Source organism: Maniola jurtina, chromosome Z (assembly GCF_905333055.1).
Source record: "Maniola jurtina chromosome Z, ilManJurt1.1, whole genome shotgun sequence".
Classification (NCBI taxonomy): domain Eukaryota; kingdom Metazoa; phylum Arthropoda; class Insecta; order Lepidoptera; family Nymphalidae; genus Maniola; species Maniola jurtina.
Window position 1 is genome coordinate 613,659 of NC_060058.1, and position 13,765 is coordinate 627,423.

A 13,765-nucleotide genomic window follows, 5' to 3' on the forward strand; every position below is an offset into this window, starting at 1 on the left:
CGACACGTGAAACTGACAGAAACGGACAGTCTAAACACACGGGCCACATTTAGACTGCACCCGACTCCAAACTTGTCGATAGGTCTAACTAAATACATTTCAACTTGCGTTAGACGTATGCGTTACCTACTCAGACGTTGCCTGTAGATAAAAATATGTCTCATGTTTGCTGGCAATAGCGTATGCATCAAACCCTGCAAGTTGCAACTCTCTTGCAACCTATTCCTCACGCAATACGCACAGCTTTAATATTATAATTTTTGACAATGTATACTATATGTAATGCCATATCACAGGTCACTCTCTGATTTATTGCTAACAATTTACTTCCAAATGCAAAGAAATCTAAGTGTGTTGAATTCACACTGCCCAATACCAGGACCTTAAATGACATAAATTCATTGATAAATAATCATATGTTGAAAGTAAAGGAGAACCCCGTGTTTCTCGGTATAATGTTAGATGCAAAGCTTCTATGGAACACCCACATATCAACACTTGATGGTAAACTCAGCTCTGCTGCTTACACTGTTAGAAAAATTCGACAGGTACTGACGTGGAAACTGCAAAAATTGTATATTTTGCCTATTTTCACTGTATTATGTCTTACGGACTCTTGCTATGAGATAAAGCGGTAGATATTGAGAAAAAAATGTATTACAGAAAAGGACAGGACGTGCAATTTATAATTTAAAACCGCGCGCTGCCATACAATAAAAATATAAGGAAATAAGTACCTTATCTATTATCTTATAGTAGCTTCTAAATATATTTACAACTAGCTAATGCCCGCAGCTTCGCTCGCGTGGATTTAGGTTTTTAAAAATCCCGATCCTTTCATTTCCCAGAACAAAAGTTGCCTCTCCGTAATAGCCCGTCCCCGGGATGCAACTTGTTTCTGTATCACGTAAGAATATTTAAACGGATTATCCTTTTCAAATCCCGAGGGATCACCAGGATTTAGGAATGCAATTTCTTACAGCATCAGGGTTGAGGTCAACGACAAAGTGTTTACTTGGTATAGATACCTTCAATATCAATTAATAATCGACACTTTTTAAATCCCATTAGCTTTAGTAGTCAGGTCCCCTGCAACATCAGGATTGAGGAGTTGGAATCCAAATTTTTTATTGAACAATGTCGCAAACTTTCTTTAACGATTAAAAAAACTACCCAAAATTACGCAGTTAGGTTACCTGCCAAATTTCATGGTTTTGAGTCAACGGGAAGTACCCTAGAGGTTTTCTTGACACACACGACAGACAGAGAGATAGACAACAAAGTGATCCTATAAGAGTTCCGTTTTTCATTTTGAGGTACGAAACCCTAGAAAACGTAGGAACGGCATTCCGAACCAGTGGTAAATTTTTCTGACCATCCAAAAACACTTTGAAGTTTACCTAAAAGTTTACAGGAATAAAAATTTATCATTGTATTCCATTCCATTTCATTCTATTCCATTCTGTTCAAAGATAAATAGATAATAAAAATATTTGTCACCGAAACAATAATTTACGATACATCGACCAATATCAATTTTACTGATGACAATCTGACTATTACCAAAGTGAACGACTACTATAATATCTATTATATACGACTAACATAATATGTATTATAAATTGTGTGCCGTTTGCATTCTCACTAGATTCTCATTAAGTTTGTTTTATTTGGTTAAACTTTCTGGCATTTATATTGTTATGACGTTTAATTGGAAAACAGTCTGTTTATTGGCTGAAACTCAAAAATTCAGCCAATCACAACAAAGAAAATATTGTAATAATGATTGATGCAGCTTTCTGTAATTGAAAACAAAATATTTGACATTAACTTGAATGTGACAGTGTTTTCCGAATAGGGTTGCCAGAGGCCCCGTATTTTACTGGTTACCCCGTATGTCAGGATAGAGAAACCGGTAATTATGAAAATAAAATACGGGGCAAATAAAACTAAATATTTTTAGGGTTCCGTAACTCAAAAGCAAAAAGAACTCTTATAGGATCACTTCGTTGTCTATCAGTCTGTCTGTCTTTCCGTCTGTCCGTCTGTCCATCTGTCCTTCTATCCGTCTGTCATGTGTTCATGAACAAATATTAGTATTTTCAATTTTCAAAGTAAGATAACTACATATATCAAGTGGGTTATCATATGAAAGGGCTTTACCTGTTCATTCTAAAACAGATTTTTATTTATTTTTAGGCATATTTTTTTTAATGCATAACAGTTTTTGATTTCTCGTGTAAAATGTCGAAAAAAATACCCGAATCGGAACCCTCGGTGCGTGAGTCTGACTCGCACTTGGCTGGCGAAACCGAACACTGACGTTATGTCCAGTAGAAAGAATATTTTCCTTTTGCGGCAATGCGTAGCCGAAACCCACTCGATATTGATCATGGTCGTAGCCAAGGCGGCGGGGCTTGGTTTGAGGATGTTAGCCTTTTTTTATACAAGTTAGCCCGTGACTTTAATCTTTTCTAGTGGTAAGTGATGATGCAGTCTAATTTCTTGGCCGTTAGGGCCATACTAACCATATAACTAGCCATGACCGAAGCCTCCCACCAGACCAGAAATTTAGAAATGGCGACTGCGCCTGGGAAGCCGTCAAAAACCTAAGCCTAAAATAATACTTACACTATTTCTTGCATTTGCTTACCAATTTTTTTTTGGAAATATATCAAACATTTCGCGCTTTGAATTTGTATTACTTGGTGTAAGCCCCGCAATTTCGTTTGCATGAATTTAGAGTTTTAAAAATTCCGTGGGGGATTTTCCGGGCTAAAAAGTTTATGTCTGGGATGCAAGTTACCTCTGAATAGTAAGTACCAAAATTTTGGTAAAGAAGATGGGCCGTGAAAGGGTAACAAATAGATAGGCAAATAGATATACTGTCGTATTTGTAATATTAGTATGGATAGGGAGCTTTAAAAATAAAATCTTGCTATGGCTAAACTCGTTTCCCTTTCACTTTAATTCTTTCTGTAATTGAACCAAAAACACTTACGCTCACTGCGCTCGCGCTTTTTTATTGTTGTATTTTATCTCACTGTCAAATTGAAAGGCGAAATTCCACTAACCAGGTAATTAGCCCATAAAGTTGAGCGAATGTTATTTTCCTCATGACAGGATTCAGTTCCGGCCCTGATAAAACCTCTCCCGAAATCGATTCCTGGCTACGGCCATAGTATTGATACTGTGAAGGTGGAATCACAAGTTAAATGTAAATTTAAGTTAAAATGCAAAGATTGTATGCATGAAATGTATAACATTTTGCTTTACAAAACTAGAGTTTTTAAAAGCTATTTAAATAAATAAATCTTTTATTTAAAATCACATTGCAAACACAGTTCACCAATCAAGACACGGCAACATACAGAGAAAAAATACAAAACTTACAAATAAACTGAAATATCTAAATAGGCTTTCCATGCATTTCAGAGAGAACCACCGCCTATTTCTTCAAATACTTCAAATTTTTAAATTTCTTCAAATCTAAACCCCGTATTTTTGATGGTGGTAGCCTGTAAATCAAAAAGAGGCAGGTGGCAACCCTACTTGCCACATGACATTACAGAATGAAAAATTGTTTTCATTACTCGGTAAGCCTACTGCCATAGTTTCACAGAAAGTGTGACGGTAGTTGTGACCTCTGATTGGTCGACTCTCTTTCACTATTTGCTAAAATTGATGATTGCAACAACAATTTTTTCTTTTTTGTAATCAAAAACAGAACACGGACGTCATACAGGTTGACTAATTGCAATCATTTCTGACCGGCTAACATTGTTCCGCTAGTGGCTCAAACTCACTGTCGCAGCAAGAACATGGTAAATTCAGCCAATCACAGCAATTAGAATTGGTTATCACAAATGCACCGATCTAGGAACCGAGAATACACGAACCAGGGCAGATAGAGATGAGAACAATAATATCATACGTAGGAAATCGACGGGGGATTGTTGACAATGATCCTCTTAATTACGTCTCTAACATTTATTGTATTTTCGAATTATGTGTCATTGTCACTTCAGCTTCTTACTTTGGTTCACCTACGGATCTCCACATTCCTCACTTGATCGCAAAGAGAAACTCCACATATAGCTCTCTCCTTCGTCCGCTGACAAAAAGATTAGCGTCATCTTAAGTCTAAGCTTTCTTATGGGGTCCATAGCTAGCCACCATGCCTCATATTCAATGTCATCACTGATAAGACGCAATTTTCTTCGTTGGTCTTTGGCACTTTGGTCTTCAAGGAAGAGAAGACTTCTCAAAATTTCCAGAACGCTGCCCAGCCGAATCGAATTGGGCGGCTGACCTGTTTCTCGACATTGGACTTACATAGCTGGATAGGTAGGTATTCCTAGTGCATATTCGTCTACAATTTCGAGTGGAGAGCTCTCTACGATCTACCGTCATCATTATGATCAAACCATCGCCGCCGGCCCACTACTGAGCACGGGTCTCCTCTCAGAGTAAGAAGGATTCAGGTCATAGTCCGCCACGCTGCCCAAATGCGGATTGGCAGACTTCACACACCTTTGAGAACGTTTAGAGGTTCTCTCCTTAGAGGTTTTCAAAAATCCTTCCTTAGCAGATTTTTACGTCATAATAGCCATTTGCATACCAAAAGCCTGATCAGATCAATGTTGCTCGATCAGTCAGTCAGTTACCTTTTCCTTTCATACATTTAGATAATAAATCCAGGACAGACTAGCACCTATGCGTTGCACAGTGAGCTAAAAAAGATCAAAAAGGCGTCAAATTGTCTACTGCCGTGCGGCGGGGAACTTCCGTTAGTTTGGTAACTTTACCTATAGTTTTCTTAGAAATAAACCCTAACATCGTGCAGCTGGCATGTTTCAACGAAATACCTAGACACGGATGCCGCGATATCAATCTCGGAAGTTTTAAGAAAAAATTTACTATTGCGATGTAGAACTTTTCCAATTCAATATACTTTTTAGGGTTCCGTGAATTTTTTTACTTTTATTTTAAAAATATAAAATAAAATAAAATACTTTAATAAACAATTTGGATCTTCCCAAGTAGAAATTCATTACAGCTATAGAAAGACTCTTCGACACATACTCGTAAGTTGGCCACATTTAAAATGAGTAAGCTGGGTAGGGTTGGTTATGCCTAATTTCTTAAAATATGGCCGAGCTATGAACGGCAAATAATTTGTTTTGCTTCGTAACGTGGCCACAGTTTACATTTTTGTAAATCCCGATATTATATTATTATTAGTAGGTAGGTACATAAGACGCACGTTATCTCCTGTGAGCTTAGTATGAGATTTTACGTGTCACCAGCGTTGATAGAATTCGCGCGTCGGGCCTGGAGAGTTAGACCTGGGCGCGTTTGGAACCCTCGCAGCTTTAGGTTTAAGTTTACGTAATTAATTATATTATTTATCACCACTATATCATCTTACAAATCTAACAAATCTGACTATCAAAAGGTATAGGTATTATAGTACCTACCTACTTTGAATAAATGATTTTGAGTTTTTGAGTTTTGGAGCAATTCAGCGTTAAACTAAAATGGACGTTGGATATGAACAGCGAACCTAGTGCGCAATCGCCCGGATACCAACCACGGACTGAAAACATGTCCGCGCGGCTGAATCGGTGTCCGCAGCGCTCACAAACAGACGACATACTGACATAATGACATGTTCTAGCCGGTGGAACCCCAGCTAGAAGAAAAACACCATGGCACCGAGTAGCCCTGCACCGGGTGAGGAGGCCATGCCTCGAGGCCCGCACCTCCGCTTGGCCGTTCCGACCAATCGAAGAAGACCCGCTGACGAATTCTGTTTCGATCGTCGAAATATATCAACTTTGTCGAGATGTGCTACTCGTACTAAAAACACTGGACTATCTTATCGTTTAGCCGTGACCCCTGTTTGTTTTGTCAGCAAGCGAATGCGAAAGGCAAAACCCAGCAGGAAAAACGCTGATGAAAGAAGTGTTTATCTAAAGTAAAACTTGCGCTGAATATTGTGTCTGCGCCAAGTGCGAGTCGAACCTCGTTCTTTAGAGTTCCGTACACATTATTATGTTTTGGTCACAGCTTACAAACTACTTTATGAATTGTTGTTTTCCGAAGTATAAGTACGGTAATTTTACAGCACTTTATTAACTTTAACAATTTATTAAGAGAGGTCTCTCCGTCACTCGCTTCATACAAACGTCCAATTTCAGTAGAATTAGTTATTATTAAGTACTTATTAAAATCTACTCCTAACCCATTACTAACCTAAGTTTGTCTATACTTGTTGATGCACACACAAGATGAATAAACTAATTTTCTTTCTTTCTTTCAATTTCATTTGAATATTAAGCAACCAGTCTTGTTTTTTGCTGTTATTTTATTTTTTGTTCTTTCTGTGTTTCTGTTATTTTTTCTGTTGTTTTTGTTATTTTATTGTTAGTTGTTTCTGTTATTTAATTTTTTGTTATTTCTTTGACTTTTGAACATTTTTTAAAAATAGAGTAAAATGTGAAAAATAAATAAATGAGAGTAATTACAGCATGCTTATTTTTAGTAAGGCATGTACACACACATGCTACTAGGTACCTCCTAGCATTTGGTCGAAAAAAGCATGCCTTCGTGCTAGAAATGAGCATGTGTGTCTGTACAATTACGTCCATTTTGCATTTCCGTTTGGATACATGCTTAACACAAACGTATCAGGTAATCAAGGTACATACAAGTGTAAATTAAAAATTTATAACACCCCCGACGATCCAAAGTATTTGAGTTTTCCAAAACATCATTTTCAAATAAATAATTATGTATTTAGGCAACGTCCATCTTGACAGCCTGACATTTGTCTATTGACATAATATTATGAACCTAACCGTTATCTAACCTTCTTTTCTACAAGAAAACTAGAAAAGAGCTGATAACTCTTAAACGGCTGAACCAATTTTTTTAGATTATAGCTAAGAACACTCTCGATCAAGCCACCTTTCAAACAAAAAAAACTAAATTAAAATCGGTTCATTCGTTTAGGCGCTACGATGCCACAGACAGATACACAGATACACAGACACACAGATACACACGTCAAACTTATAACACCCCTCTTTTTGGGTCGGGGGTTAAAAAATATTACTTACCTCACGTAAATTCTCCATCATGATTTTTACGTATATCTTAAGCAATATCCTTAAAAATAAGTCGCCAATTCTCCCAGACAATTTCCGCCTGCCGTATTGCCTTGCAGACGCTTTAAAGCTCCCAAAATAATAATTACTTAACTTCACGTAAATTCTGATGCTCCATTTTTATATATGTCTACCAGACAATTACTATTTTAAAACCTTTTACAAGAAGATAGAGCGATCCAAGAGGCCAATCATCCCCTAAATTCAATTTTGATGCCTATAAGATAGACGGAGTTTTACCTGAATAAAACAAATTCATGAAAAAATCTAATCTTTATTCAGTTGGTTGTCTGTAGGGTTCGTTCCAAAAAGTACCTGAAACAATAGATAAAAATAAAATAATATAAAATCTGTATGTAGCTCACACGCGGTATGTGAAGCCTTCAGAAACTTGCAGAGTATGCAGGAAAACAGGAGTAGAATGATTTTAGGGTTTATTTATTACTTACTAGTACTAATGTAATGTCCGCGTGGATTTAGGTTTTCAAAGATACTGTGGGAACTGTTTGATTTTCCGGGTTAAAAAGTTCCCTGTGTCAAGTCAACAGCGACGGAAGCTACCTCGGTACTCATATAAATCGATTTAAGCAGATTGGTCGTTAGAATAGGAGAAATAGAAGCCTGTGGGAAATCTTTAATTTTCCGGGATAAAAAATAGCCTATGTCCGTCCCCGGGATATAAGCCAAATCTGTACCTTTCGTCAGAATCAGTTTAACTGCTGGGCCGCGAAAAGTTAGCAGACAGACAGACACACTTTCGCATTTATAATACTACTAGTATGGATTGTTACTAAGTTTTCTAAGACGCGTGCTTTCTAAGACCCGTTTGTGTTTTTGATTTATGGTGAGCCAAGCAGGATGTTGAAGAGGGGTCGAAAAATCGAACCCCCACCTGGGCGAGCATACCTTCGCACCAGGGGCAAGATATAAACCAACATGGAAAACGTGGAGCAACTATACCTTCACATTTCTTTAATTTGCTAAACTTCCTGCTCCGACTGCTTGCCGACTCGGGATTACACATGCGACAGCGCACCCGTTGCGCAGTAGGTGGGAAGGAGACAGACAGCTGCGTCTCTAAGCGATGGTGTTACCAACATGACACACTCGAACTCGAAGACGTCATTATTTCACGACGGCACAAGCGCCTCTGCACAGCTTTTTGCAGGCATGTGCGAAAGCGGGGGCGGCGCGGTATGCTCTCGACATCCGAGCGTGCTGATGTCGCACCGCTGCTGTGCCGACTAATCAGTAAGCGGCCTTAGTAATAACTTACTGGGAGCGCTTTGGTTGCGGCAGCCATCCCACGTAGCTGCAGCAGACCGTTGTTTCCCAACAGAAGTCAGTGACACACTTACCCGGTCGGGGGGTGGTGTAGGCGCAGTGGCGAAGGATGACACGGCCTCCTTGCCGTGGCGTCGCAGTCGGCGCAGCGTGTCCGGCCGCAGGCGTGACAAAGGGACGCTCACCAGGCACGACGCGCCTTGACGCGACGCACGCTCGTGTCCTGGACACGAACATACTGCTTTTAGAACGATAACCTTCCGGTTCCGAATCAACGATCTAATAACACTCCATCGATTTGCACACTTGTGTAACGAAACAAAACTGTCAAATAACGAACGCTTATTTTTGACCAAACTATCCTAAATTATAATATATTTCCATCCGCATTAAGTAGTATATCCATTCCAGCTATCCTAAATTATATAAATTTTGCACCTCCTTCTTTTGCTTCCTCCTGGAGCGAGACGTGGGCTGTGGCCGCGTCTTTCTTCGCATTTTTAGCTTTATCCCCTTTTCCGCGTTTCCTACTCTGTTCCGTATCCCTTTCAGACAATACCTGGAAATAGAATAAAAGGAGATTGGTGTTATGGGTTAATCTTTGAGAACTTTTTAGTGATTTCGTTGTTTTTGAGCTGCCGACAACAGATAAAAGCATTCTCAAAAATTCAAATCAAAATCAGAAGTCAGTGACACACTTACCCGGTCGGGGGGTGGTGTAGACGCAGTGGCGAAGGATGACACGGCCTCCTTGCCGTGGCGTCGCAGTCGGCGCAGCGTGTCCGGCCGCAGGCGTGACAAAGGGACGCTCACCAGGCACGACGCGCCTTGACGCGACGCACGCTCGCGTCCTGGACACGAACATACTGCTTTTAGAACGATAACCTTCCGGTTCCGAATCAACGATCTAATAACACTCCATCGATTTGCACACTTGTGTAACGAAACAAAACTGTCAAATAACGAACGCTTATTTTTGACCAAACTATCCTAAATTATAATATATTTCCATCCGCATTAAGTAGTATATCCATTCCAGCTATCCTAAATTATATAAATTTTGCACCTCCTTCTTTTGCTTCCTCCTGGAGCGAGACGTGGGCTGTGGCCGCGTCTTTCTTCGCATTTTTAGCTTTATCCCCTTTTCCGCGTTTCCTACTCTGTTCCGTATCCCTTTCAGACAATACCTGGAAATAGAATAAAAGGAGATTGGTGTTATGGGTTAATCTTTGAGAACTTTTTAGTGATTTCGTTGTTTTTGAGCTGCCGACAACAGATAAAAGCATTCTCAAAAATTCAAATCAAAATCAGAAGTCAGTGACACACTTACCCGGTCGGGGGGTGGTGTAGGCGCAGTGGCGAAGGATGACACGGCCTCCTTGCCGTGGCGTCGCAGTCGGCGCAGCGTGTCCGGCCGCAGGCGTGACAAAGGGACGCTCACCAGGCACGACGCGCCTTGACGCGACGCACGCTCGTGTCCTGGACACGAACATACTGCTTTTAGAACGATAACCTTCCGGTTCCGAATCAACGATCTAATAACACTCCATCGATTTGCACACTTGTGTAACGAAACAAAACTGTCAAATAACGAACGCTTATTTTTGACCAAACTATCCTAAATTATAATATATTTCCATCCGCATTAAGTAGTATATCCATTCCAGCTATCCTAAATTATATAAATTTTGCACCTCCTTCTTTTGCTTCCTCCTGGAGCGAGACGTGGGCTGTGGCCGCGTCTTTCTTCGCATTTTTAGCTTTATCCCCTTTTCCGCGTTTCCTACTCTGTTCCGTATCCCTTTCAGACAATACCTGGAAATAGAATAAAAGGAGATTGGTGTTATGGGTTAATCTTTGAGAACTTTTTAGTGATTTCGTTGTTTTTGAGCTGCCGACAACAGATAAAAGCATTCTCAAAAATTCAAATCAAAATCAGAAGTCAGTGACACACTTACCCGGTCGGGGGGTGGTGTAGACGCAGTGGCGAAGGATGACACGGCCTCCTTGCCGTGGCGTCGCAGTCGGCGCAGCGTGTCCGGCCGCAGGCGTGACAAAGGGACGCTCACCAGGCACGACGCGCCTTGACGCGACGCACGCTCGCGTCCTGGACACGAACATACTGCTTTTAGAACGATAACCTTCCGGTTCCGAATCAACGATCTAATAACACTCCATCGATTTGCACACTTGTGTAACGAAACAAAACTGTCAAATAACGAACGCTTATTTTTGACCAAACTATCCTAAATTATAATATATTTCCATCCGCATTAAGTAGTATATCCATTCCAGCTATCCTAAATTATATAAATTTTGCACCTCCTTCTTTTGCTTCCTCCTGGAGCGAGACGTGGGCTGTGGCCGCGTCTTTCTTCGCATTTTTAGCTTTATCCCCTTTTCCGCGTTTCCTACTCTGTTCCGTATCCCTTTCAGACAATACCTGGAAATAGAATAAAAGGAGATTGGTGTTATGGGTTAATCTTTGAGAACTTTTTAGTGATTTCGTTGTTTTTGAGCTGCCGACAACAGATAAAAGCATTCTCAAAAATTCAAATCAAAATCAGAAGTCAGTGACACACTTACCCGGTCGGGGGGTGGTGTAGGCGCAGTGGCGAAGGATGACACGGCCTCCTTGCCGTGGCGTCGCAGTCGGCGCAGCGTGTCCGGCCGCAGGCGTGACAAAGGGACGCTCACCAGGCACGACGCGCCTTGACGCGACGCACGCTCGTGTCCTGGACACGAACATACTGCTTTTAGAACGATAACCTTCCGGTTCCGAATCAACGATCTAATAACACTCCATCGATTTGCACACTTGTGTAACGAAACAAAACTGTCAAATAACGAACGCTTATTTTTGACCAAACTATCCTAAATTATAATATATTTCCATCCGCATTAAGTAGTATATCCATTCCAGCTATCCTAAATTATATAAATTTTGCACCTCCTTCTTTTGCTTCCTCCTGGAGCGAGACGTGGGCTGTGGCCGCGTCTTTCTTCGCATTTTTAGCTTTATCCCCTTTTCCGCGTTTCCTACTCTGTTCCGTATCCCTTTCAGACAATACCTGGAAATAGAATAAAAGGAGATTGGTGTTATGGGTTAATCTTTGAGAACTTTTTAGTGATTTCGTTGTTTTTGAGCTGCCTACAGCAGATAAAAGCATTCTCAAAAATTCAAATCAAAATCAGAAGTCAGTGACACACTTACCCGGTCGGGGGGTGGTGTAGACGCAGTGGCGAAGGATGACACGGCCTCCTTGCCGTGGCGTCGCAGTCGGCGCAGCGTGTCCGGCCGCAGGCGTGACAAAGGGACGCTCACCAGGCACGACGCGCCTTGACGCGACGCACGCTCGTGTCCTGGACACGAACATACTGCTTTTAGAACGATAACCTTCCGGTTCCGAATCAACGATCTAATAACACTCCATCGATTTGCACACTTGTGTAACGAAACAAAACTGTCAAATAACGAACGCTTATTTTTGACCAAACTATCCTAAATTATAATATATTTCCATCCGCATTAAGTAGTATATCCATTCCAGCTATCCTAAATTATATAAATTTTGCACCTCCTTCTTTTGCTTCCTCCTGGAGCGAGACGTGGGCTGTGGCCGCGTCTTTCTTCGCATTTTTAGCTTTATCCCCTTTTCCGCGTTTCCTACTCTGTTCCGTATCCCTTTCAGACAATACCTGGAAATAGAATAAAAGGAGATTGGTGTTATGGGTTAATCTTTAAATTTGAGAACTTTTTAGTGATTTCGTTGTTTTTGAGCTGCCTACAGCAGATAAAAGCATTCTCAAAAATTCAAATCAAAATCAGAAGTCAGTGACACACTTACCCGGTCGGGGGGTGGTGTAGGCGCAGTGGCGAAGGATGACACGGCCTCCTTGCCGTGGCGTCGCAGTCGGCGCAGCGTGTCCGGCCGCAGGCGTGACAAAGGGACGCTCACCAGGCACGACGCGCCTTGACGCGACGCACGCTCGCGTCCTGGACACGAACATACTGCTTTTAGAACGATAACCTTCCGGTTCCGAATCAACGATCTTGTAGGAATTAAATTTACTTATTATTTTGTGAATTTAGTAAATAAAAAAGACTTTAAACTTGGAGTGTATTCACAATGAAAAATACAATTTTTAAGATGACATTTGACACAATAGATTGACATTGATAGATCCACAATAAACAAGGTTGTCGTAGACAAGGTGCGTTCACTTTAGGCTCTGGCTTCCAACATCCTGTCCTGAACGCACACCCATAGCTGAGGAGCAGAAGGTATGCTTGGTGCGAGGCAGCCCTTTGGTTAGTACATCAGCGAGCATTGCATCAGTGCCCTTGTAGTTGATGGTAACCTCGCCACTGGACACCTTTTCCCTTATGAAGTGGTACCTCACATCAATATGCTTGCTCCTGGAGTGATAAACGTCATTACCTGAAATTCTAATGGTGCTTTGATTATCACAATAAATTATAAGAGGTTGAATTGCTATGAAGGACCGCAATTCAGCATCCAACTGTTTGAGCCATAGGCCCTCTTGAATGGCTGAGGTCAATGACATGTATTCAGCCTCTGTCGATGACAATGCAACGGTTAGTTGTCTTTTTGAGTTCCAAGTAACCGCTGAACCCTGAAATAAGAAGACATAGCCGGTACAAGATCTTCTGTCTTCTGGGTTCGATGCCCAGTCTGCATCACAGTACCCTGTGATATAATCTTCGTTTGATTTAATGTAATTTAGACAAGAACTGAAACAGTCAGAAGCAGAAAAATATCTTGGTCTTGTACTGGATTCTAAATTAACATGGCGAGCTCATTTAGATTACCTGCAGACAAAAATTACATCATTGACTGGAGCGTTGCGTAAATCTGCACGCTGTATACCGCATAAAGTCCGAAGTATCATTTATAACTCATTAGCCAAGCCTTTACTGGAATACTTAATAGAGATTTGGGGATGTGCATATAAAACTAATTTAAAGGATCTTCAAATATCTCAAAACAAATTGTTAAAAGTTCTGTTTCATCTAGACTATCGCTTCCCGACTAAAGAATTATATAAGAAAACTGATGAACTATCTATAAGTCAATTATACAAATACAAAATATGTTTACTAGTTAGAAAAATACTTTTGGACTCCGTACATACACAAATCACTTTTAAAACATAATCTCATAAATATGGTATACACGTAACAAGCACAAGCTACAATTAACTAAAGCTCGGGCTAATTACGGTACCAAAACTATACAGTTTGAGGGAGCGCTACTATATAATGACTTGCCAAAACACATATTGGA

General features: G+C 40.6%; 1 protein-coding gene and 1 long non-coding RNA gene across 6 annotated transcripts in view; one reads left to right on the forward strand and one right to left on the reverse strand.

Moving 5' to 3' along the window:
- The window catches only part of LOC123880019 (alpha-mannosidase 2), a 63,784-nt gene that overhangs the window by 28,075 nt on the left and 21,944 nt on the right, over window positions 1-13,765 (forward strand). The gene's annotated exons all lie outside the window — the stretch shown is intronic.
- Window positions 1-13,765, reverse strand: part of LOC123880043 — a 30,852-nt gene that overhangs the window by 8,316 nt on the left and 8,771 nt on the right. Inside the window, exon 3 of the long non-coding RNA XR_006799148.1 lies at window positions 2,547-2,552. This is a non-coding gene — a long non-coding RNA (uncharacterized LOC123880043). The remainder of the gene's footprint in view (window positions 1-2,546; window positions 2,553-13,765) is intronic.